This window comes from Giraffa tippelskirchi, chromosome 1 (genome assembly GCF_054371585.1).
Source record: "Giraffa tippelskirchi isolate mGirTip1 chromosome 1, T2T-mGirTip1v1.2.pri, whole genome shotgun sequence".
Taxonomy (NCBI): Eukaryota; Metazoa; Chordata; class Mammalia; order Artiodactyla; family Giraffidae; genus Giraffa; species Giraffa tippelskirchi.
In genome coordinates this window covers 106,591,243-106,613,297 of record NC_137275.1, presented here as the reverse complement: position 1 = coordinate 106,613,297, position 22,055 = coordinate 106,591,243, and the positions used below count along the sequence as shown (strand labels likewise).

At 42.0% G+C, this 22,055-nt stretch overlaps 2 long non-coding RNA genes across 3 annotated transcripts in view; both read right to left on the bottom strand.

Moving 5' to 3' along the window:
• LOC145506895 (uncharacterized) overlaps positions 1-22,006 on the bottom strand; it is a 54,610-nt gene extending 32,604 nt beyond the window's left edge. Inside the window, exons 1-2 of one of the 2 annotated variants that reach the window (XR_014054427.1) lie at positions 21,751-21,993; positions 17,265-17,391 (exon numbers count right to left, since the gene is read on the bottom strand). This is a non-coding gene — a long non-coding RNA (uncharacterized LOC145506895). Of the gene's footprint in view, positions 1-17,264; positions 17,392-21,750 lie in introns of both variants that reach the window. The other variant, XR_014054428.1, reaches the window with a different exon arrangement.
• On the bottom strand, positions 13,912-14,878 carry LOC145507109 (uncharacterized). Its single transcript, XR_014054594.1, has 2 exons — positions 14,703-14,878; positions 13,912-14,615 (listed from the first exon to the last, which is right to left on the bottom strand). It is a non-coding gene; the product is annotated as an uncharacterized LOC145507109 (long non-coding RNA).
• Positions 22,007-22,055: the final 49 nt, after the last annotated feature.

Sequence of the window (22,055 nt, the reverse complement as noted above, 5' to 3'; positions counted from 1 at the left end):
AACATTCGATCTACCTTTAATATTAATGTAAATCACAGAGGCGAAGCTGATGGGTGGGGTAAATCCTCTGACTTCAGTTCCTATCTGATTATATTACCCTGGACTCCAAGCCGTCCTTTATGTTGCACTCCACTGAAATAAGGAGAGGTACTCAAGTTTCCACCCAACAATATAATTGCATCAAAAGCTTGTCCAATGATAAGACTTCCTGCCAAACCTAAAGAGCTTTATAACTTTGAAACAATATGTTTGCTTTGGAAAATAAACTACAAGGAGGCTTTTGGAACAGAGGAATGTGTTAAGGTAAAGATGGATGGAATGCAAAATGGAAAGTGTTGAGGAGGTCTAAATTCCTCTATCAAACAGACCAGTGCTATTCAGAGACTGTAGATGTTATATACGATTATTGGCTGTATCAGGGTTGCTTGGGATGGTTGTAAATCCAGTTTAATCTGCTTGAGCCATCTAATATAAAACTAAAATGTAAGCATAACAAAATTTGTAAAATGCAGTCTCATAACAATACAAGCAAATATAAGCTTATAGAAAGGAAAGAGATAACTTTAAGGTAAGGAAGGAACTCAATGAATAGGGTCAGAGTTTAGAGGATCTCCATGGTTTTAAACCCCACTCTGATCAATTTTCTTTGGTACAAATGCTAAGTTGGTGGCACGAGTTGGCTTTAGAACACTGGTGTTAGTGATTAGCGCTAGGGGATGTGCATTTAATTAAGTACTTCCTTCTTGCAGACCTTACATTGTTTGCTCTCATGAAAACCCATGTTGTCGTATTATTTTCCTGCTTAAAAGATGAAGAAAGAGGCTTTAGTGGCATTAATAAGTATCCCAAACCATATTACTAGTGATGAATTAAGACAAAACCCAGACCCAGTCTTTTCCTTCCAACTCCATAGTCTGTCTCAGGACTAAGATCACTAAGCGTCTGCTATGCCACGGGAAGGGCTTCAGACTGTTTTGCAAATAAACCTCCTTGGGGTGGATCAAGATGTCTACCTCGTTTTTAACTATTTTTAATTCAACTTGCCAACCTTCTTAAACAAGATTTGGGGAAGGGCAGGAAATAATTTGATATTAGTCCATTCTAGGGAAGAACCTTCTTGAGCCAATCACTACACAAAACGACAGATTTCCTCCTCAAGATGGAATGTGCTAAGTGAAGCTGTAGTGGGAGCCTCGCTGTAGATGCTGAGAAGATGGTGAAAATCTGCAGTGATGTCCATCGTGCACTCACCCATTTTTGCTGGCATAACGTGCAGGGCAACTTCTTTTTGGAGAATTACTGGTGAAATTAGAAATAAAGATATCTTGATCTTCCCTAAGCAGTGGGGAGCACGTGACCCAGCCTGAACTCTTAGACTTTATCTATGGAGGTTGAGTCCTGAAAGGAATGGACCCTAACAGGGTAGAGGAGACAAATAATGGGATTAATGCCTCCCAGGAGCCCACGTCCAGGTGTGCTGCCTGATGAACTTCTGCTTCTGGACACCAGCTGGACCATTTTGTACCCTTTTCATGCCAGGTCTTTGAGATTTTCAATGAATCTGATCATGTCCTACCTTAAATTTACAGTCTTATCGTGGAGACAGCGATGTGCACGTCAACTCAAATAGCACCACTTCCAAGAAGCCATCCTTGACTGCCCCTCTGACATAGGTGCCCCACCCCAGGAACTTCCTATTCTAATATCCAGTTTTAATGTCCTTGCCAACAGTGATTACTATCTGATTTAATCTTGCTTATTGTGTATCTTCATATGTTTGAGCAGGTGAGCCTCATGGAGTTTCTGCTAGTTACAACAGACAGGACATGGGGAGTGCTTCCTGCGCGCCTATGCTATGCTATGCTATGCTAAGTCGCTTCAGTCGTGTCCGACTCTGTGCGACCCCATAGACGGCAGCTCACCAGGCTCCGCCGTCCCTAGGATTCTCCAGGCAAGAATACTGGAGTGGGTTGCCATTTCTTTCTCCAGTGCATGAAAGGGAAAGGTGAAAGTGAAGTCGCTCAGTCGTGTCCGACTCTTAGCGACCCCATGGACTGTAGCCTACCAGGCTCCTCCGTCCATGGGATTTTCCAGGCAAGAGTACTGGAGTGGGGTGCCATTGCCTTCTCCGCCTAGGAGCAGGAAAAAACTTGGTCTAAGGACATCCAGAGGGTGTGAAGAGGCCTCACAGTCAGAAGAGGAGGATACAGCTGATTCCATGGACCAGCAGATAAAAACCAGATTGGAACAAGGGTGTCTGTAGGCTCCAAGGTAACAGGAAGAAAATGTGAAAATCTAGATTGTTGCGCTTCCAGCTGCTGATTTAACACTAGCTGTGTTGGTGTGGCCTCTTGCATTACATGGTGCTATATTTAAAATGGGCAGTCAACAAGGACTTACTGCACAGCACACGGGACTCTGCTCAGTGTTATGTGATATCCTCGATGGGAGGGGAGTTAGGGGAGAGTCGATGCATGTATATGGGGCTTCCCAAGTCTCAGTGGTAAAGAATCCACCTGCAATGTGGGGGACTCAGAGATACAGATTCGATTCCTGGGTTTGGAAGATCCCCTGGAGGAGGAAATCACCACCTACTCCAGTATTCTTGCCGGGAAAAATCCCACGGACAGAGGAATTTGGCAGGGTAATAGTCCATGGGTTCGCAAAGAATCGGACATGACCTAACGACTGAGCACACATGGATACGGGCATATGTGCGGCCGAGCGCTTAGTGGGGAACTATCACACCCGAAACTGTCACAACATTGCTAACTATCTATGCCCCAACACAAAACACAAAGACATGGATACGGGCACATGTGCGGCAAAGCCCTTAGTGGTCCATCCGAAACTATCACAACATCGCTAACTGTCTACGCCCCAACACAAAACACAAAGACATGGATACAGGCATACGTGCGGCCGAGTCCTTAGTGGTCCACCTGAAACTATCACAACATTGTTAACTGTCTACGCCCCAACACAAAATACAAAGTGAAAAAAAATAAAAATGGGAAAAATCACACTGAGAAAAGATGTTTTTTGTACACTTCAGTTTACAGCCTGAGACTTATACCTAATAAACTTGATTGTGAGTTCGTCAGACAATATGGAGATATAAAATGTAACAATGAGTCTCTTCTAATCCTATCCCCAGAGAGAATGGCTCACAGCTCTTCCTGTAGTTACGTCAACAGAGAGAAGTACAGATGCAAGTATGTACTTGTACATGGACAGAATCACATCTCTGGACAGAGTGTAGTCATTGTTTGAATGAATAAGTAGGCTAATAGCATATGCACTCTTCAGAATCAATTTTCAGACATTACAGAACAGCTTTTTTGAATTTGAGCAAGTGAAATATGTCAGTCATTGATAGGTTGACAGCTGACAATGTCATTTAGGGTTAACGGGTGTATTTTCTTTTTCCATGTAAAAAATAACTTTGAAACACTGGATTCACATGGCTTGCTGTAATCAAGAGGCCACCAGGGTAAGACGAATTGCTGCTATGAGAGTGGGTTCCTTGACAAGAAGAGTGAATGTTCACTGGCAAACCCATGAAAAATCAAAGATATTTGGTATATGACTTTGGAAGTGAAAATTGTATACAAGATGTTTATTCTCTGATTAATTATAATTAGAGAGCTCTAAAGCCAAAGTGAAATCATTAAAACTCCCCAATTAATTTTTCTCTAAGACCTCTGAATGAAAAGGCAGGAAAAATGCTTTATTATTATTATTGTTATTATTATTGCTCTCAGAAACTATCAGCTGAAATAATCTACACTTCAGGGGTACCTTGTGAAATACACACGATGCATTTCTTTCAGCGGTAAGGTAACAGATATTTAAAAGTTGACTTAATCCTTTCAGAGACATTGTGACTGCCAAATAAATTTCTGAGGGTATCAAAGTTAGTAATGCAATGATCCCAGGAACTACCCCTGCAGTCCAGTGGTTACGATTTTGCTTTTCAATGCAGGGCGCACAAGCTCAATCCCTGATCTGGGAATTAAGATCCCACATGCTCCGAGGTGTGGCCAATAGTAATGATCTAATGATCCCAGTATTTCTTTGGCTGAAATTTTCAGGTTATCCTTCATGCCATTATCATTTTTTTCATGACCAAATGTAACTGACTGAAACTTTCCAGGGTTGAGAGAAAAAAAGTCAGTGAGTATCTTTTCTTGAAGAAAGATTGTGTTTTAAGGCCACTGACTCTACCCTAAGTGTGATTAACTGGTCTGAGAGCTTCCATGAAACCAACAGGTAACAAGTAGGTGTATTGCTCCGCTCTGGCCGCCATGACGAACTGCCGCCGGCTCTTGCTGTTCAGTTTCTCAGCTGCGTCTGACTCTCTGACCCATGGACTGCAGCACACCAGGCTTCCCTGACCTTCACTGTCTCCTGGAATTTGATCAGACTCATGTCCATTGAGTCGATGATACCATCCAGCCATCTCATCCTCTGTCGTCCCCTTCTCCTCCTGCCCTCGATCTTTCCCAGCATCAGCCCTGTATAACTCGGTGAAACTGTGAGCCATGCCGTGCAACCTCCACGGGAGAAGGGAACGGCAAACGGCTTTAGCATCCATGCCTTGAGAACCCCATGAACAGTGTGAAAAGACAAAAAGATATGACACCACGGATTGGATAAACTATGTTTCTTGGTGGCTGGGAAGCCTAAGATTAAGGAGCTGGCAGATTGAATGGATGGTGAGAGCCCACTTCCCAGATGACCATTTCTTTGCTGAAAACTCACATGGTGGAAAAGGCAAGGGAAATGTGTTGGACTGCTTTTATAAAGGCACCAATCCATTCATGAGGGCTCTGCCTCTTGACTGACTCACTTCCCAAGCCCCACCTTGGGGGTTAGGTTTAAATATATGAATTTTGGAGGGACATATATATTCAGATCTTGACAATGTGTGTGTGTGTGTGTGTGTGTGTGCGCGTGCATGAGTGTGCACTAAGTTGCTTCAGCCATGTCTGTCTGACTCTGTGTGACCCTATGGACTATAGCCTGCCAGGCTCCTCTGTCCATGGGATTCTCCAGGCAAGAATACTGGAGTGGGTTGCCAGGGGATCTTCCCGACCCAGGGATTGAACCCGGGTTTCCTGCACCTCCTACATTAGCAGGTGGGTTCTTTACCACCGCACCACCTGGGAAGCCCTCTTTACATTACCCTTTTGGTGTGTGGGGGGGACATCAGCCTTGACATGTGACTCAAACATTGGACGGTTCCATCTTGATTTTGGAAGTTGACCATGATACGAACATTATCCTTCTGGGACTTATAATGAACTGGGAGACATGCCACCTGCACGGTCAGTCTTAGGTAAAGCAACTTCCCTGAAGAGTAGAATTTCCTTCCCTGGAAAAAGAGGGTATTACTGGTTTCTAAAATTAACTTGAAGTTGAAACACAGGCAAATTAAAGTATGGGGTAAAAACTCAGGACGGGGCTGCCCCTGGTGGTCCAGGGGTTAAGACTCCACATTCCTGATGCAGGGGGACAATCTGATCCCTGGTCAGGGACTAGATCCCACATGCAGCAACTAAGGGTTCTGCATGCCACAATGGAAATCCCACATGCCAGAAAAAAGGTCAAGATAAAGATTATCTTCGAAGTGGGAAGAGAAGGCAGTGACTTAGAGACACTCAGCGGGGGCTCCTGAGATGCTAGGGAGCTTCTGTTTCTTGATATGGGTGCTGGTTATCTAAGATTTTATTTTTATTATTACTATTATTATTTTTAAAAATCCATTGAACTACATCATTATGGCTTGCACTGTTTCTTTATGTTTGCACGCACTGATAGTTCATTTTTAAAAAGGTATTTCAGTTATATTTGAATTAAGAAAGCGAGCCTCTCCAAAATTTATTCGGAGAGAGTTGTTAAAGAATATACTTTGTGGGGAGAATAATCTGAATCCATAAGGTTTTTACCTTTTGACCACCCCATCCAATTCCCTCACTCTTCATCTCTGCCTCTGACAAACACAATCCTGATCTCTTTTTCTGTGAGTTTGTTTGCTTTTTTTTTTGGTTCCATATATAAATGAGATAACACAGCCTTTGTTTTTCTCTGCCTGACATTTCACTTAGCATAATACCCTCAAGATCTACCCATGTTCCTGCAAATGGCAAGACTTCCTTCTTTTTTGTGGCTGAATAGTATTCTCAAACACACACACACACACACACACACACACACACACACTACTCAGAACAAAGTCTGGGTTGTGGAAACAGGCAGCCCTGACTGAACTCCTATTCTGTTTTACACAGTCAATATTTACGGACCACTTATTAAGTTCCAGGCACAAGATATGGACACCTCGAAAGCCTGGATCTCATTTTCCTCATGTAAAGATAAATTTGATGAGAGCAAGACTTGCTGTTTCCAAAATATGTAAACAGTATTTAATACATAGGAGACCTTCACAGTATAAGCTAAATGCAAAGATTATACTTCAAATGTTACGGTTAAGATTAAAGAAAATCAGGTATGTACAACTCTTATAAAAGCAAATAAACAATGCTCTGAAATGTCAATTCATTACTTTTCTTACTTCCCTGAAAAAAGAGCCCAAGAAATTTGACTAGCGTTCTTGTCACTTTTTCCATTTTCCCTGTTAGATTAAATAAATACATAGCCTTTGAAGGTATACTCCTATAGATATAGATAATCAGATTGAAGGAGAATGATAGCATTTCCTAAACAGATTAGAAAAAATAGTCATCATCACTGGGGTCACCTTTGCAAGTCTAAAGCTGAAAATCTGTAATCTGCCTACAATAGATCTCTGCAGTGCACGAGAGGGTAAAGCGGTAGACTTTTCTGCTGCCTCTGGAGGAAGATATATCTACTATAGGTATCAATTCAGCCGTGGAGAATAATTTACTCATACTAATAAATGACATTCCAACAAAAGGTCATCAGATCTATCATGCCCTCATTGACTTAAGAAAACTAGACCTGTTGTATTGATGTTGGAAAGTGAAATAGTGCCTGACTCTCTTTGTAAGGAGACTGGGGAATCAGGAACGCGTGTCTGAGCTGAGCGAAATCCCGGAGCCCAGGCGAGCGGACCGTGAGCCGCTCCAGCTGCAAGTCCTGGTGCCAGCCGAGCGGTTTCTTCTGCTCCCCCTTCATTTTCTTACGAGACTAAATAAACATGTTTCAAAGTGATGTGTGCGTCTCTTCAGTCGTGTCTGACTCTCTGCAGCCCCATGGACTGTAGCCAGCCAGGCTCCTCTGTCCATGGGATTCTCCAGGCAAGAATAGTAGAGCAGGCTGCCATTTCTTCCTCCAGGGGATCTTCCTGACCCAGGGATCAAACCCGGGTCCCTTGTGTCGCTCGCATTGCCAGGTGGATTCTTGACCACAATGCCACCTGGGCCAGGGTTCAAAACCCTATCCCTCTTCTCACTTTTCCTGCAGTTTAAATGGAATTGTGCACGGCTGTACACTCCCAGTTGTTTGAGTGGCGACTTCAACTCAACCCCAGTCTGAATCATCACCAAGCACGCAGCCTGACACGTTGATCTATCCAGACTCCTTGCCGAGGCTGCCTAATAGGAGACCTGATGATAACAGGGACTAAGTCATGTCGCCTTCCCATACCAGCAAGTGTAGAGTCTTAGCCAGTGTTTATCCAGAGCTTGTCAGATTTATCTTTCAGCTTCTGAGGGAAAATGCATGCATGATAAGAGCATGGTGGAAAACTAAATCTTCAGGGGTCCACCACTAAGAGCTTCAGGCAATTATCCAGGATTCATCATGCAAAGGTTCAATATTTTTTTTTCAATATTACTTTTGAAGAATTTTCAGACTCTTTTGGTATTTCTAGATGTTTTCGCTAGAATTTCCTTTTCCTAGTTTTGGAGTATTCACTTGAGATGCTGCTGCTGGTGACAACGTACAATACACAGCGCGCGCGCACACACACACACACACACACACACACACAAGGAGGCACTATATATTTTGATTAGATAATAATTTAAAAATTTAATATGGATATTGCATTCCTGCCATGGACCCTCATAGCACTATTCTTTTCCTTCACTGCACTTATCATGGATATAATTATACATGTACTTGGGTGATTCTTATTACTTCTCCTTTTCCCCACTAAGCTCCTTAAGGGCAGGGAGAGTTTGTTTTGCTCACTGTTGTATATCCGTGGTGGCCTCCACCATGACTTTTTGTTGTTGTGTATTCGCTAAGCCCTGTCCGACTCATAGGAGACCCCATGGACTGTAGTCCGCCAGGCTCCGTGTCCATGGCATTCTCCAGGCAAGAATACTGGAGACGGTTACCATTTCCTACTCCAGGGGATCTTCCTGACCCAGGGGATTCTGCATTGGCAGGAGAATTCTTTACCACTGAGCCACCTGGGAAGCCCTTCCTCAGTGATTATCATAGAGTAAAAAGGTAGAAAATATTTGTTAAATGAATTAATGGTTAAGTGATTAAACAAATGAATGGGTGTTAATACTCCAGTGTGTTATATATTCAAGATTCTTTATATAATGGCTTTACCTCACCCCTCAACATTATAACAGACCCCAACTTCAGTCCACCCAATTTCATAATCAGTGCATGTTCATCTAAAGAAACTATAAAATGCTAAAATCACAAAGCTTTTTCCATTGTGCCATTGCCTAGAAACAATGATGGTTTAAGTTTGATGTATACACTTCCACACTTTTTAATCATTATTGCAGAAAATCGAATCTGTATTATATTTATTAGCTTCCTCTTTCACTTGATACATCGTGAACATTTTCCATGAAATATTGTCCTTAACGCAGTGTTTAATGATCATCAGGCATCCCATCATTTGGATGAATAATAATTCATTTAACGGATCCTCTGTTTTCTTGCACATGAAATGTCTTTCTAAAACTGTAGGGACCCTGAGATATCAGGAGCAGGGCCAGACAGAAGGGCTCATGACTACGGTCCCAGGGACTGTGGCTTCTGCCTCACCCTCGTGTTAATACTGAGTCTTACTATTTTAATAAGACAGTTTGTATCTTATGAGGTGAAAACAATACATTTTTAATTTAAAATTTCTTTCCTGGGGGCTTCCCAGATGTCTCAGTGGTAAAGAATCTGCCTGCCAGTGCGGGAGACTCGGGTTCGATCACTGGTCCAGGAAGATCCCATACGTCTGGAGCAACAGTCCGTACACCACGGTACTGAGCCTGTGCTCTGGACCCTGGGGCCCGAACACTGAGCTGCGAGCCCAGGGCCCAGCTCTGCAGTCAGAGGGGAGCGCCCTCTCTCTGCAACAAGAAAAGCCCGCATAGCAACGGAGACCAGCATGGTCAAATAAAATAAGTTATAAAAATTTTAGCTGAATAATCTATGAGTTATATATATATATATATTTAAAAGTGGCCCATCAATACTCCAAAATGATGGTTACCTTTATCATTCATTTCTTCTTAATCTGAAAGCTACACAATCCAAGATTTTGTTTCCTGAAAACAAAACACTGGGTCCTAACTCAAGGATGGTGACACACAAGGAAGACAGAAATCCAACAGACCAGATACCTGGAGGAAAACAAATATTTAAAAAGATCATGACAGAAAAGAATAACTTTAAAACAGGCAAAGATTTTGTCACCTGGCCTGAGGGCCTTTTTCCTGCAAACAGTCCACAGGCAGTAACACGTACGTTGTAATCACTACACAGTCATCAGCAGAGATGAGAGAAATTTAAACATTATGCCTTGTTTTTCCTGCCAGGAAAAGCAGAGATGGTGAAGTAACATTCTAAGAACTGGGACTTTCCTGGAGGTCCAGTGGTTAAGACACCGCGCCTCCAGTGCAGGGGGCAAGGGTTCGACCCCTGGTTGGTGAGCTGAGCTCCTACATGCCGCACGGTGTGGCCGGAAAGTAAAGAGAGTCCTCGGAATGGACACGAAGGCAGCTGAGAAGGCTGCTGTTTCAAGTAATAGTTAAAGACAGAATGAAAGAAAAGAGCCTCTGTCTTCCTCCATCAGGGAGCTGGACTTTTCACAGGTGTGTTTCTATTGGAGACGAAAAAGACACTGTTTGAAGATGGGAAAGAGAGGAAAGCCTGGGAATTTGTATTTATGGTTGAATGGCAACTGCTTATATTAATATTTAAGAGATGTTTTAGATTTCCCCCCTTTTTAAATAGTGCAAAATCTAGAGAAGGATAGGCATGATAAAAATTTTAAAATAAGGGTGAGAAAAACAGAAGAAGGAAACAAAAAACTCCTTATTACTTAGAAACTTATCACCCTAGAAAATCAACGGTTTTGATCCTATTTTGTTAATGCGATTGGTTTCACAACACACAATCTCATGATATTCTTACTACTGCTCTTAATACTATTGGCAAGAATAATAACAATATTAGCCAATATTTATTAAAATGTTATAGTATCCTAAATGTAATGGGTTGAATTCACCCCCATCCACAATAAATTCATTTACTGGAGTGCTTAACCGCCAGCGCCTCAGAGGCTGACCTTATTTAGAGAGCGCATCTTTACCGAGGGGATGGATTTAATTAGAGGTCATTGTTGTTGCTAGGGTTCCCCAGGGGGCACTGAGTCCTACTATTAAAGTGATAAAAACCTGCCTGCAATGTAGGAGACATAAGAGTCATGGGTTTGATCCTTGGGTCGAGAAGCTCCCCTGAAAGAGGGCATGGCAACCCACTCCAGTATGCTTGCCTGGAGAATCCCATGGACAGAGGAGCCTGGCGGGCTTTAGTCCATAGGGTTGCACAGAGTCAGACATGACTGAAGTGACTTAGCAAGCACACACACACGTTGTTGTTTAGTTGCTAAGTCATGTCCAACTCTTTGCAACTCCATGAACTGTAGCGCACCAGGCTCTTCTGTCCATGGGATTTCCCAGGCAAGAATACTGGAGTGGGTTGCCATTTTCCTCTCCAGGGGATCTTCCTGACCCAGGGATTGAACCTAAGTCTCCTGCATTGGCAGGCACTTCTTCACCACTAAGCTTGGGTGGGCCCAATCCATTGTGAGTGGTATCCTTAAAAAAGCAAAAATCCGGAGACGGACCAGCACACGGGGAGAACACCATATAAAGGCGAAGGCAGAGATGGAGGTGGTGCTTCCCGCAGCCCAGGCGCGCCCGTGATTATCGCCAAACCACCAGCACTGACGGGCGAGGCGTGGGGGAGATGCCATCCTGACCCTCAGGAGGGGTCAGCTCTGCCTGAACCTTGGTTGTGGACTTCTGGCTTCCAGAAGTGTGAGGCAGTAGGTGTCTCTAGGACTTCGATATTGTTGCCCCAGCAAACTAACACAGCAAGCACTGCATTAAACAAACTACACATAAACACTTATTAAATACTCAAAAGTTTTACATGCCAGCTTCTGCCTGTTGTTTTTAGCACAGAGTCTGACATATTCTCCCTAAGCACACATTGGATAAATAGTTCTAGTTCTGTGGTTCTCACATAAATTAAATGATAGCACAGACAGCATATAACATTTTAGTATGGAATGTTCTATGTTCCTACAGAGCCTCCATGATTTTTACTTCTTTAATGGCTATACAAAATTCTATCAATTTCATGATACTCTTATTTATTTGGTCATTTTCCTATTGCTGGATGTTTACGTTGATTTTAATGTATTACTATTATAGGTAACACCATGATGGACGTCTTCATGCCCAGATATTTTCCCAGTTTTTTAAGATGGAATGTTTACTTCCCTGTGGTAGTCATGAAGTTTATACACATTTCTCTAGTTATTATAATATGTATTATCAAATTACCTTGCAAAAGACTTCTGCCAATAAACCTTATTGATGTGGACATGTGTAAGTGTAGATATTTCATGATATTTACATCTGTATTGGGTCAAAATTCACAGTAATTATTAAACCCAGTTTGTCAGATTATCATTCTATGTTTTAAATTTGATCTTTTTGATTTAAAACTTACTTTATCAAGTATCCTAATTGCACCCTTTCTCATGCTCTTGTTAGAAATTAAATTAATTCTGGATTCCCAATGACAAGGCTAGTTTTAAATTTTGAGGTTAGTTATTTAGAAAAATGAAAACACCCACTAAATGAGGTAATCAACTGATAAAATTGATGGAACTTAGTCATATTGAACTAGCACACCAATTTAGTTTAAATACTTGTCCTGATGAATGCAAATAGATACAAGCACAGCTTGTATATATCACAAATTGACCAAATGACAGTATCTAGTGTTTAACTGGCATTTCATGAAACAAAGATAAGTTGTGATGTATTTCAGATTATGAACACACACACGGCCCCATGATTTGCTTAAAACTGTAAAATCAAATACTTAAAATGTGAAAGCAGGTGAATTGGAAAAAGGAAAGTAGCCCAAAGATGTAATTTTTTCCGACCTCTAAGATATAAAAGGAAGAATTCACTTTGCGATTAGAAAGTTAAAAAGTTGAGTGATTCCTGGACACAGCACATTTTCTGGTAGGGATCTGTTAATACTATAGTCAGCTCAGGAAACAGACCAACTTAGTGATGCTGAGCCTGTTCTATGTGTTACTCCAGTGAATGTGCTAAAGAAAGAAATAAGCTTAATTTACCCCTTGGCCACCTGATGGGAAGAGCCAACTCACTGGAAAAAACCCTGATGCTGGGAAAGATTGAAGGCCACAAGAGAAGGGGGTAGCAGAGGATGGGATGGTTAGATGGCATCACTGACTCAATGGACATAAATCTGAGCAAATTCCAGAAGATAGTGGAGGACAGAGCATCCTGACAGCTGCAGTCCATGAGGTCACAAAGAGTTGGGCACAACTTAGTGACTGAAAAACAACAACAACACCCCCTTGGCTCAACATGGTCACTGAAAGGCATGGGGTGGAGGGAGAAAGGAGAGTGAGCATGGAAAGGAGAGAGAGGAGGAGAAAAAGGAAAAGCAGAGAGAGAAAGGGAAGGAAGAGCACAGAAAGAAGCGGGGAGGAAAGCAAAGGAAAGAGTCGGGAAGGGAAGCGGGATGAAGAGAGGCAGGGAGCTGCTAGGACATTTGTCTATAACTGTGATTGGTATGTTTGTTTATTTCACTTTAAAAATCCCATATGTCAGTGACAGCAGAGAGTATTTGTCTTTCCCTGGCTTATTTCACTGAACAGAAGACTCTCTAGGTCCATCGCATTGTTGTGTATAGCAGAGTTTTCTCCTTTTATGGCTGAGTAATAGTCCACTGTATATGTATATATCTCACAACTTTATCTCAGGGACAATTGGGGAGGGACAAAATTGGGGTATGGGATTAAGACATACAAGCGACTATGTATGACATAGCTAAGCAACAGAGATATATTGTACAGCACAGGGAAATATAGTCATTATTTTGTAATAGCTTTAAATGGAGTGTAATCTGTAAAACTGCTGAATCAGGGCTTCCCTGGTTGCTCAGTGACAAAGAATCACCTGCTGATGCAGGAGACACGGGTTCAATCCGTGATCCAGGAAGATCCCACATGCCAAGAAGCAACCAAGTCCATGCCCCACAACCATTGAGCCAGTGCTCTAGAGCCCGGGAGCCACAGCAAGAGAAGCCACTGCAGTGAGAAGCTGAGGAACCACCGCTAGAGAGTGTCCCCGCCTGCTGCAGCAAGGGAAAAGCCTGTGCAGCAGCAAAGACTCAGCACAGCCAGTAAAAAAAAAAAAAAGAAAAAGAAAAAATTCTGAATCACTGTTACACACTTGAAACTAATGTAACATTGTAAATCAACTACACTTTACAAAAAAGAAAGATGAGGAAGGCAGAAAGGAAGGGAGGGGAAAAAAAAAACAATTCATGACGCACAGATAGATGCATGAAGTTTGTTAGCACGTGCACAAAGAGAAACTCACTTCAGTATAAGATACTCAATTTTTTAAAAGCCCAATGTTTTAATTGAATTAATTGATAGTGCATATAAATGGAAATTAATTAAAACAGTCATCACATTCAAATCAGATATTAACTTTGCTTTTTTTAAATGACAAAAGTAATCTTTAAGCAGTAACTTCATCTGCAAAGTCCTAAGCAAGGAATTTCTGTGAATTAATCAGTGGCATCTACAATCTGCAGAGTACTCAGCACCTTTGGTGGCTCAGATGGTAAAGAATCTGCCTGCAATGCAGGAGACCTGGGTTCAATCCCTAGGTCGGGAAGATCCTCTGGACAAGGAAATGGCAACCCACTCCAGTACTCTTGCCTAAAAAATCCCATGGACGGAGGATCCTGGTAGGCTACAGTTCACGGGGTCGCAACAAGTCAGACACGACTGAGCTCACCGACGTGAGCCCAAGGACGGAGCACAAGTTCTCTGGCCACAGAGGACGACCTCAAAAACAGTCCTTTCCATCCCTCCCTCCTCTGTCATGATGCGAGGTGTGTTTTCTCCAAGGAAAGCATTTCCTGAAGTTTTCTTTCAAATAGGAAATCACTGAGGCTGCTTATACACTGGGAAGCAAGAAATAGGACTGTACTAGCCTTTCAGGTCATGCTGGCTTTCTTCTCTTTTCCTTTCCAGTTCTTTTTGGTCATAGTTCAACCTTTGCAGGCACACAATTTCACACTGGAAACTGTTTCTGTTTCCAAGAGAAAAAAAAAATTTAGACCTGGCCGCAGGCAAACATCTCTCAGCAGGCTAGTGAGAACTTCTTGCACCGACTGACCTGTGAAAACTATCAACCATTTTCAGTTGCCCACGAAGGGCTTTCTTGGTCAAGTGGTCCAGCATCCGCACGTGCACAAGGCACTCCACGAAATAGCTACGGTTGTGCGGGAGGCCGAGACTGGGCAGCCACTTGTTGCCGATCCACTCATGTTTCACGTTCCTGTACGCGCGGGTCTGCATTCAGTAATTAAGGATGGTTAATTGAGGAAAAAATGGAGGAGGCAATGGCAACCCACTCCAGTACTCTTGCCTGGAAAATCCCATGGACGGAGGAGCCTGGTAGGCTACAGTCCATGGGGTCATGAAGAGTAGGACACAACTGAGTGACTTCACTTTCACTTTTCACTTGCATGCATTGGAGAAGGAAATGGCAACCCACTCCAGTGTTCTTGCCTGGAGAATCCCAGGGACGTGGGGGCCTGGTGGCCTGCCGTCTATGGGGTCGCACAGAGTCGGACACGACTGAAGCGACTTAGCAGCAGCAGCAGCAATTGAGGAAAAAAACCCACGGAAGCAGTCACAAGGGCCATTTACATCATCTTGAAAATGGATTTTTAAACAATTACATAATCTCAAAGGCTAAGCCAAAGACAACAGTATTGATCATAACTTCAAAATCATTTGATCTTTTCTTTGCTACCTTTTAAATTTGCTGGCAAAATTTTATACAAAGAAATTATACCATTAAAAGTCTATGACTCATCTGTGGCAATAAATTTAACCTATCTACCAAACCATGATAAAATTGTAATGACTACACATTACTTCTCTGAAATAGCTTTTATACATCATAATATGTCAACAAAGAATGAGCACGACTCATGAATAAGTTTGAAGGATCGACCTAACTCTACTCACTAAAAATATCTCTGGCTAGCTTGAATTTTAGTTTCAACGCTTTGTGTTCTAAATTTCTTTAGCAACACATCTGCTAATTTCAAAGTCAGTTAAGTGTATTAAAAAATAGCTTTAAAAAGAAGAGATAAGGAAAACAACAACGAAATAGACTGAAAGAAGAAATAGACACACCCACGATTACAGTCAGGGACCTCAGTCTTCCTCGCCGTGACTCAATAACTGATTGAACAAGGAAGCCAAAACAGACAACCAACCAAGGTCAGTAAGGATGTTGAAGCCTTTAAACAATTCTCCAGGCAAGAGTACTGGAGTGGGTTGCCAAGCCCTCCTCCCGGGGATCTTCTCAACCCAAGGATCAAACCCAGCTCTCCCGCATTCCAGACAGGTTCTGTACCATCTGAGCTACCAGAGAACCCTCTTAAACAGCACTATCAACCAACTTGATCTAACTGACATTTGATAGAACACTCTATCCAACAAGAAGCACGATAAAACTCTTCTCAAGGGGATACGGGACATTCTTCAAAAGACAGACAAATCTCAGCATACTTAAAGTGACTCAAATCATACAAAGCATGTTTTCTGATCTCAACAGATTTAAATTAGAAATTAAAAAACCCCTGATATCCAGGAGTCTCCCAAACATCAGCAAAGTAGCATATTTCTAAAGAATTCATGTGTCAAAGAAGAAATCACAAATGAAACAGGAAATATGTTGAAGTGAATAAAAGTGAATATACAATATACTAAAAAGCTACGGGACATGGCTAGATCAGTACCTGGAGGGAAACTGATAGGATTAAATACTTACACAAATGAAGAAAGATTCTGAATCGATACCCTAAGACTCTATCTTAAACAACTTATAAAAGAACAAATGAAATCCACAGCAAGCAGAAAGAAGAAAATGAAAGAGTAAAAATCAATGAAACAGAGACCAGAGAAACAAAATGAAATGAAAAAACTAAAATCAGGTTCTTCAAAATATCAATAAAACTGACTAAGCCGAGTGACGAAGAAAAAAGAGAAGACATAAACTACCAATATCAAGAATCAAAGAGGGAACATCAGTACAGATCCTATAGACACTGAAAGGAAAGGGTAAACTGTGAACAACTTCAGGCAACTTAGATAAAATACCCTACTTTGTTGAAAGACACAACCTATGAAAGCCACTCAGTAAGAAACAGATAACCTCAATCTATTAAAACTCAAATCCGTAGTTAGAAATCTTACCCACCCATACACCCACACGCACAAAATCTCTATCCTAAATGGCCTTAGTAGTGAATCCTAACAAACAGTTATGAAGAAAATCCTGGTTATACACAAACTATTCCAAAATAGTGAAGAAAGAAACACCTAACTCATTCTGAGGCCAGAATTCTCTTGATACCCAAACCAGACAAACATATTACAAGAATATCAATATCCCTCAGAGACACAGATGCAAAATTCCTTAATGACACATCAGGAAATCAGTAATCAATTAAAAGTACAAGGTATCATGACAAGTAGGGTTTATCTCAAGAACATAAGTTTCGGCCAACATTTGAAGAAATCAGTGAAATTCACTGTATCAATGGACTGAAAATAAAAACCACAGTCTCACCTCAAAAGAGAGAGAAAAGGCATCTGACAATATTTATCATTTATATATGGAAATCTTAGCAATCTAGGAATGGAAGAAAACTGCCCCAACCTCATAAACGGCATCTACAAAAAATGTAGAGCTGACATCATATGGTGTTTCTCCTGAAGATCAGGAACAAAGCAAGGATGTCTGCTCTCTTGGCTTTTATTCAACTCTGTACTGGAACTCCTAGCCACTGTAACAAGACAAGAAAAAAGAAATCGAAATCATATGAACTGAAAAAACAATATAACTGTACTTGCTGACGACCTGATGATTAACGTGGAAAATGAATCAACAAAAGAGGTACAAGCATGAAAGTGAGTTCAGCAACGTTGCAGGATACAAGGTCAACATATAAAAATGCTCCGTACTTCAGCATACTAAACGAGACCAGAAATTGACATTTTAAAGAATACCCTTGATTATAATGTCATCAAAAACTATGAACTCCTCAGGGATAAATCTAATGGAATAAGGGCAAGATCTGCACAATGAAAATAAACACATGCCATGTACATACATACACACCAAAGAAGGCACTTGATGTTCTTCCGTCCAAAAAGACTAAGGTATGTTCTGAGGAATTATGTACGTTATGGAATCCTGGGAAAGGATTATCTACAAAGTACACAAGTAGATGATCGAGACTAATACTGGAAAAAAAGCAACCAATTGAAAAATGAGCAGAAGACCTGAACAAATTTCTCCAAAGAAGACAGGAAGAAGGCCACCAAACACATGAAAAGATGCTCCACATCGCTCATTATTCAGGAAATGCTAATCAAAACTACATGAGGTATCACCTCACACCAGTCACAATGGCCATCATCAACAATTCTACACATAATAATCGCTGGACAGGACATGGAAGAAAGGGAACCCTCTTGCAATGTTAGTAGGCATGTAAATGGATACAGCCACTATGGAGAAGGAACATAGGTTTCCTTAAAAAGTAGGACTAAAACTACAATATGACACAACAATCCCCTACTGGCCATACACCCTGAGAAAACCATAACTCTAAAAAGACATTCGTACCCAATGTCCATTGCAGCACTATTTAACATAGGCAGGGCATGGAAGCAACCTAATGTCTCTCAAGAGAACAATGGAAAAAGAAGTTGTGGGACATACATGCAATGGAACACGACTCAGCTATGAAAAGGAACAAATACGAATCCGTTGAACTGAGGTGGATGAACCTAGAAACTGGGATACAGAGTGACGTCAGTCGGAAAGAGAAAAACAAATGTAGTATATTAATGCATACGCATGCGATCTTGTAAAATGGTACTGGTGAATATTTGAAGGGCAGAAATAAATACACAGATGTAGAGGAAGGACTTGTGAACTCAGCTGGAGAAGGAGAGAGTGGGACAAATGGAGAGAGGAGCAATGAAACATAGCCACTACCATATGCAAAATAGCTAGCTAATGGGAAGTTGCTGGATAACATAGGGAGCCCAGCATGGTGCTCTGGGACGACCTAGAGGGTGGGAGGCCAGGAACTGGGAGGCAGTCTAACCAAAGAGTGGATAATATACTTATTCGTGGTGTTGCATGAGGAAAACCAACCAAACATTGTAAAGCAGTTATTCTCCAAATAAAAATCAATAAATACAATCTGAAAACTATCATTCAACACATCTGTACTTTCATTTAAAGCTATACGCGATCATCTTCTATTCCTAGCTATTTTTCCAGTATAAGTGCTTCTAAATGTCATTAGAGTTTTTGAAAATATGATTTTAATAGCTACATAGCATTGCTTAATATCTCGTACATAAATAATGAACTTTCAGTCTCAAAATAGAAACATAATACCGAAAAAGGTTAAGATTTTAAACTAAAGCTTGCATTTTAATTCAGCTTAATGAGAATTCCTCTGAAGAGCTAAAATTCTTATGAAAAGTAAATATGTGGAGTCCTTCTTGCTTTCATCTGTTATGTCTTATTGTCATTTAATTCTAAGGACTCTTGGACTTTTGACATGTTTGCCTTTGACTGCAATTTTTGACTGAGATAAAATCTTCAATGTAGATATTAAAAATGTCAAGAAGCACTCTTGTAAGTGTGAGTCACTCAGTCATGTCCAGTTATTTGTGACCCATGGACTACAACCCACCAGCTCCCTGTCCACAGAATTTCCCAGGCAAGAATACTGGAGTGCGGTAGCCATTCCTTTCTCGAGGGGATCTTCCTGACCCAGGGGTCAAACCCAGGCCCCCCACATTGCAGGCAGATTCTTTACCATATGAACCACTAGAGAACCCTGACCCTGGTGTACCTGGATGTAAAAATCCTCAAAAAAATATTACCAAGCCAAACTGAAGCATACATTAAAAGAATCATACACTAGGATCAAATGGATTTATTCTGGGCCTGCAAGCATGATTTATTGTCTGTACATCAATTACTGTGAGACACAATATGAGCAAAATGAAGACTAAAATCATGTGATCTTCTCAATAACTGCAGAAAAAGCTTTCAACAAAGTGTAACATCAATTCTGATACCATCTCTCAATACAGTGGTTATCCATGGAACATCCTAAAGGGCACGTTAAGACAAACCCACAGCTAACATCCAACTCAGTGATAAAGAGCTGAAAGATTTTCCTAAAAGATCAGGAATAGTACAAGGATGCCTGTTCTCACCAATCTTGTTCAACATAGTGGCGGAAGTGTCCTACCCAGAGGAACTAGGCCAGAAAAGGAAATAAACGGCATCCCCATTGGAACAGATGAAGTTACACTGTCACTATTTGATTATGACAGGATTTATATGAAACCCTAAAAACGCCACCAAGTAAGAAGTATTAAAACTAATAAACTCAGCAATATAGCAGGATAGGAAGCATAAGAAAACAGAAAAGTCCCATATACAAATGCATCAAAAAAAAAAAAAAAAAACTTGAAATAAATTTAACCGAGGAGCGGAAACACCTGTATCGTCACGGCCTCCAAGACATACAGTCTGGGTTCAAATCTCAGCTCACCCGCTGACCCGCACAGTGACCCAGGGAAAATCACACAATGATCTGAGGCTCAACATATTCAACTGTAAAATGGACACAAACCCAGGATCTACACCCAGAGCTGTGAAACTCCGAAGAAGTGCTTATTTAGGCCCGGGGATGGAGTGTCTCCAGGAGACTCTCCTTGTATGACACTCCTCTAGAACTGGGCTCTCCTGATCCTGTGGGTGAGGCTCAAGGGTAGAGCCTGGGAGCCAGATGGGAGGCGACAAGGATGAGGACAGAAAAGACTAGTTCTGTGTCAGGGAGGGAAGCCACCTCCTTTCCAGATCTCAGAGTGGGGCCTGCACCGAGGGCCCGGGGGATGCACAATCGGAAGTGATAACTCCGAACCCCCCACAGCAGGGATGCAGCCTTCCTGGCAAGAACCTTCTCTCTGGTCCAGGCTCCAGGGTGATGTGGTACTGCTCCCTGAGTGCTCCATGTCTCCACCAGGCAAAGAGCTCCCGGGACTTGGAGGTCTATTAAACCACAGGTGCCTGAGTGTCACAATGACACAAGGGCTAACACCATTGAAAATTAGCTACATTAAAAAAAATGACAGAAGTATGGACGAGGCAGGGCATGAAAAGCAGAAGGATTGACTACCTCTCAAGCCTTTAGCAGAAATCTCTCCACACCAGCTCAGCGGAGCCCGCAGGAGGAAAGTATCATGGAAAAGCAGGCCATGGGTATATCTCTACACTGCTGGACCCAGGGACCCACGTCCCAATCCACCAACATCGTTTTGCATATCCAGACACCAAGAGGAAGAAACACAGACCTTGCCTGAGAAAGTCTCAGCCAGACTTAATATTGGGCTTGCTGAGCATGGTCACATGGTCACTATGGACTCAGCCTCTCCTCTGTGCTCACATCCTCTGTCCTCACAGAAACACACACGGTTCACTTCAGAGAGCCCTCTGAGGGCACTTGTGTATACGACAAACGGGCAATGGTAAAATGCGAAGAGAAGACACAGAAGTGGAAACAAGCCTCTGGGGTACAAATTACCAAAGACCTGAAGTTCTCGATACTTGGCATTTTGAAAAAAGCTTCTTAATATGTAAACGCAGAAAGGACATTTCCAGGAGAAAGGACAAAGGAATCGTCCCATTGGGACAATATTGTATCCATAGGAGAAGGTAAGTTGGATCCCTAACTCACAAAACACCACCAAACCAATTAGACTGCATACTAAGAACCAACAATTGAAAGAAAAACTTGACAAAATTCGAACAATTTTTGATGAGGAAATATCTTTTCTTTAAATTGAGGTATTGCTGATTTACCATAATTTGTTTGTCTAAGGTGTACAGCAAAGTGACTCAGATTCAGCCTCTCAGGTGCTTCCTTGGACAAAATTCATTGCCTTTGGGAGGCCCCTGGGCCATGCCCTCTACTCAGAACAGCTAAGAATCCTGAATACGCAAAGCAGCATGTGGTGGTCCTCCTGGGGGTTTTCAGACTGAATAAATTATTCTAACAGGCTACAAGAAACAAGCCCGGAGGTTAAGAGAGGATCTCCAAACTTACCTTCAAACCGGAGGCCTTGCTCCCTTGAATGTGGGTGCGTGCAACAGCGCTTGCGAAGCGAAGAGGTTTATCGTGAATCTTCCGTCTGCAGAGGACAAAGCGGTGTGTAGAGAGGACGCGCAGGCAGGTCCCAGGACCCTGAGCACACGGACACAGTGACTGGACTCTCAGCCCTGCTCTTCGGGTACGGCACTCTCTCCACCCCTGACACAGGGCGAGCAGCTCACACGTGACCTGGAGTATGGTCACGGGACCTGGAATATGGTCCCATGACCTGGACCTGGCCAATCGGTGTGCTCCATCCT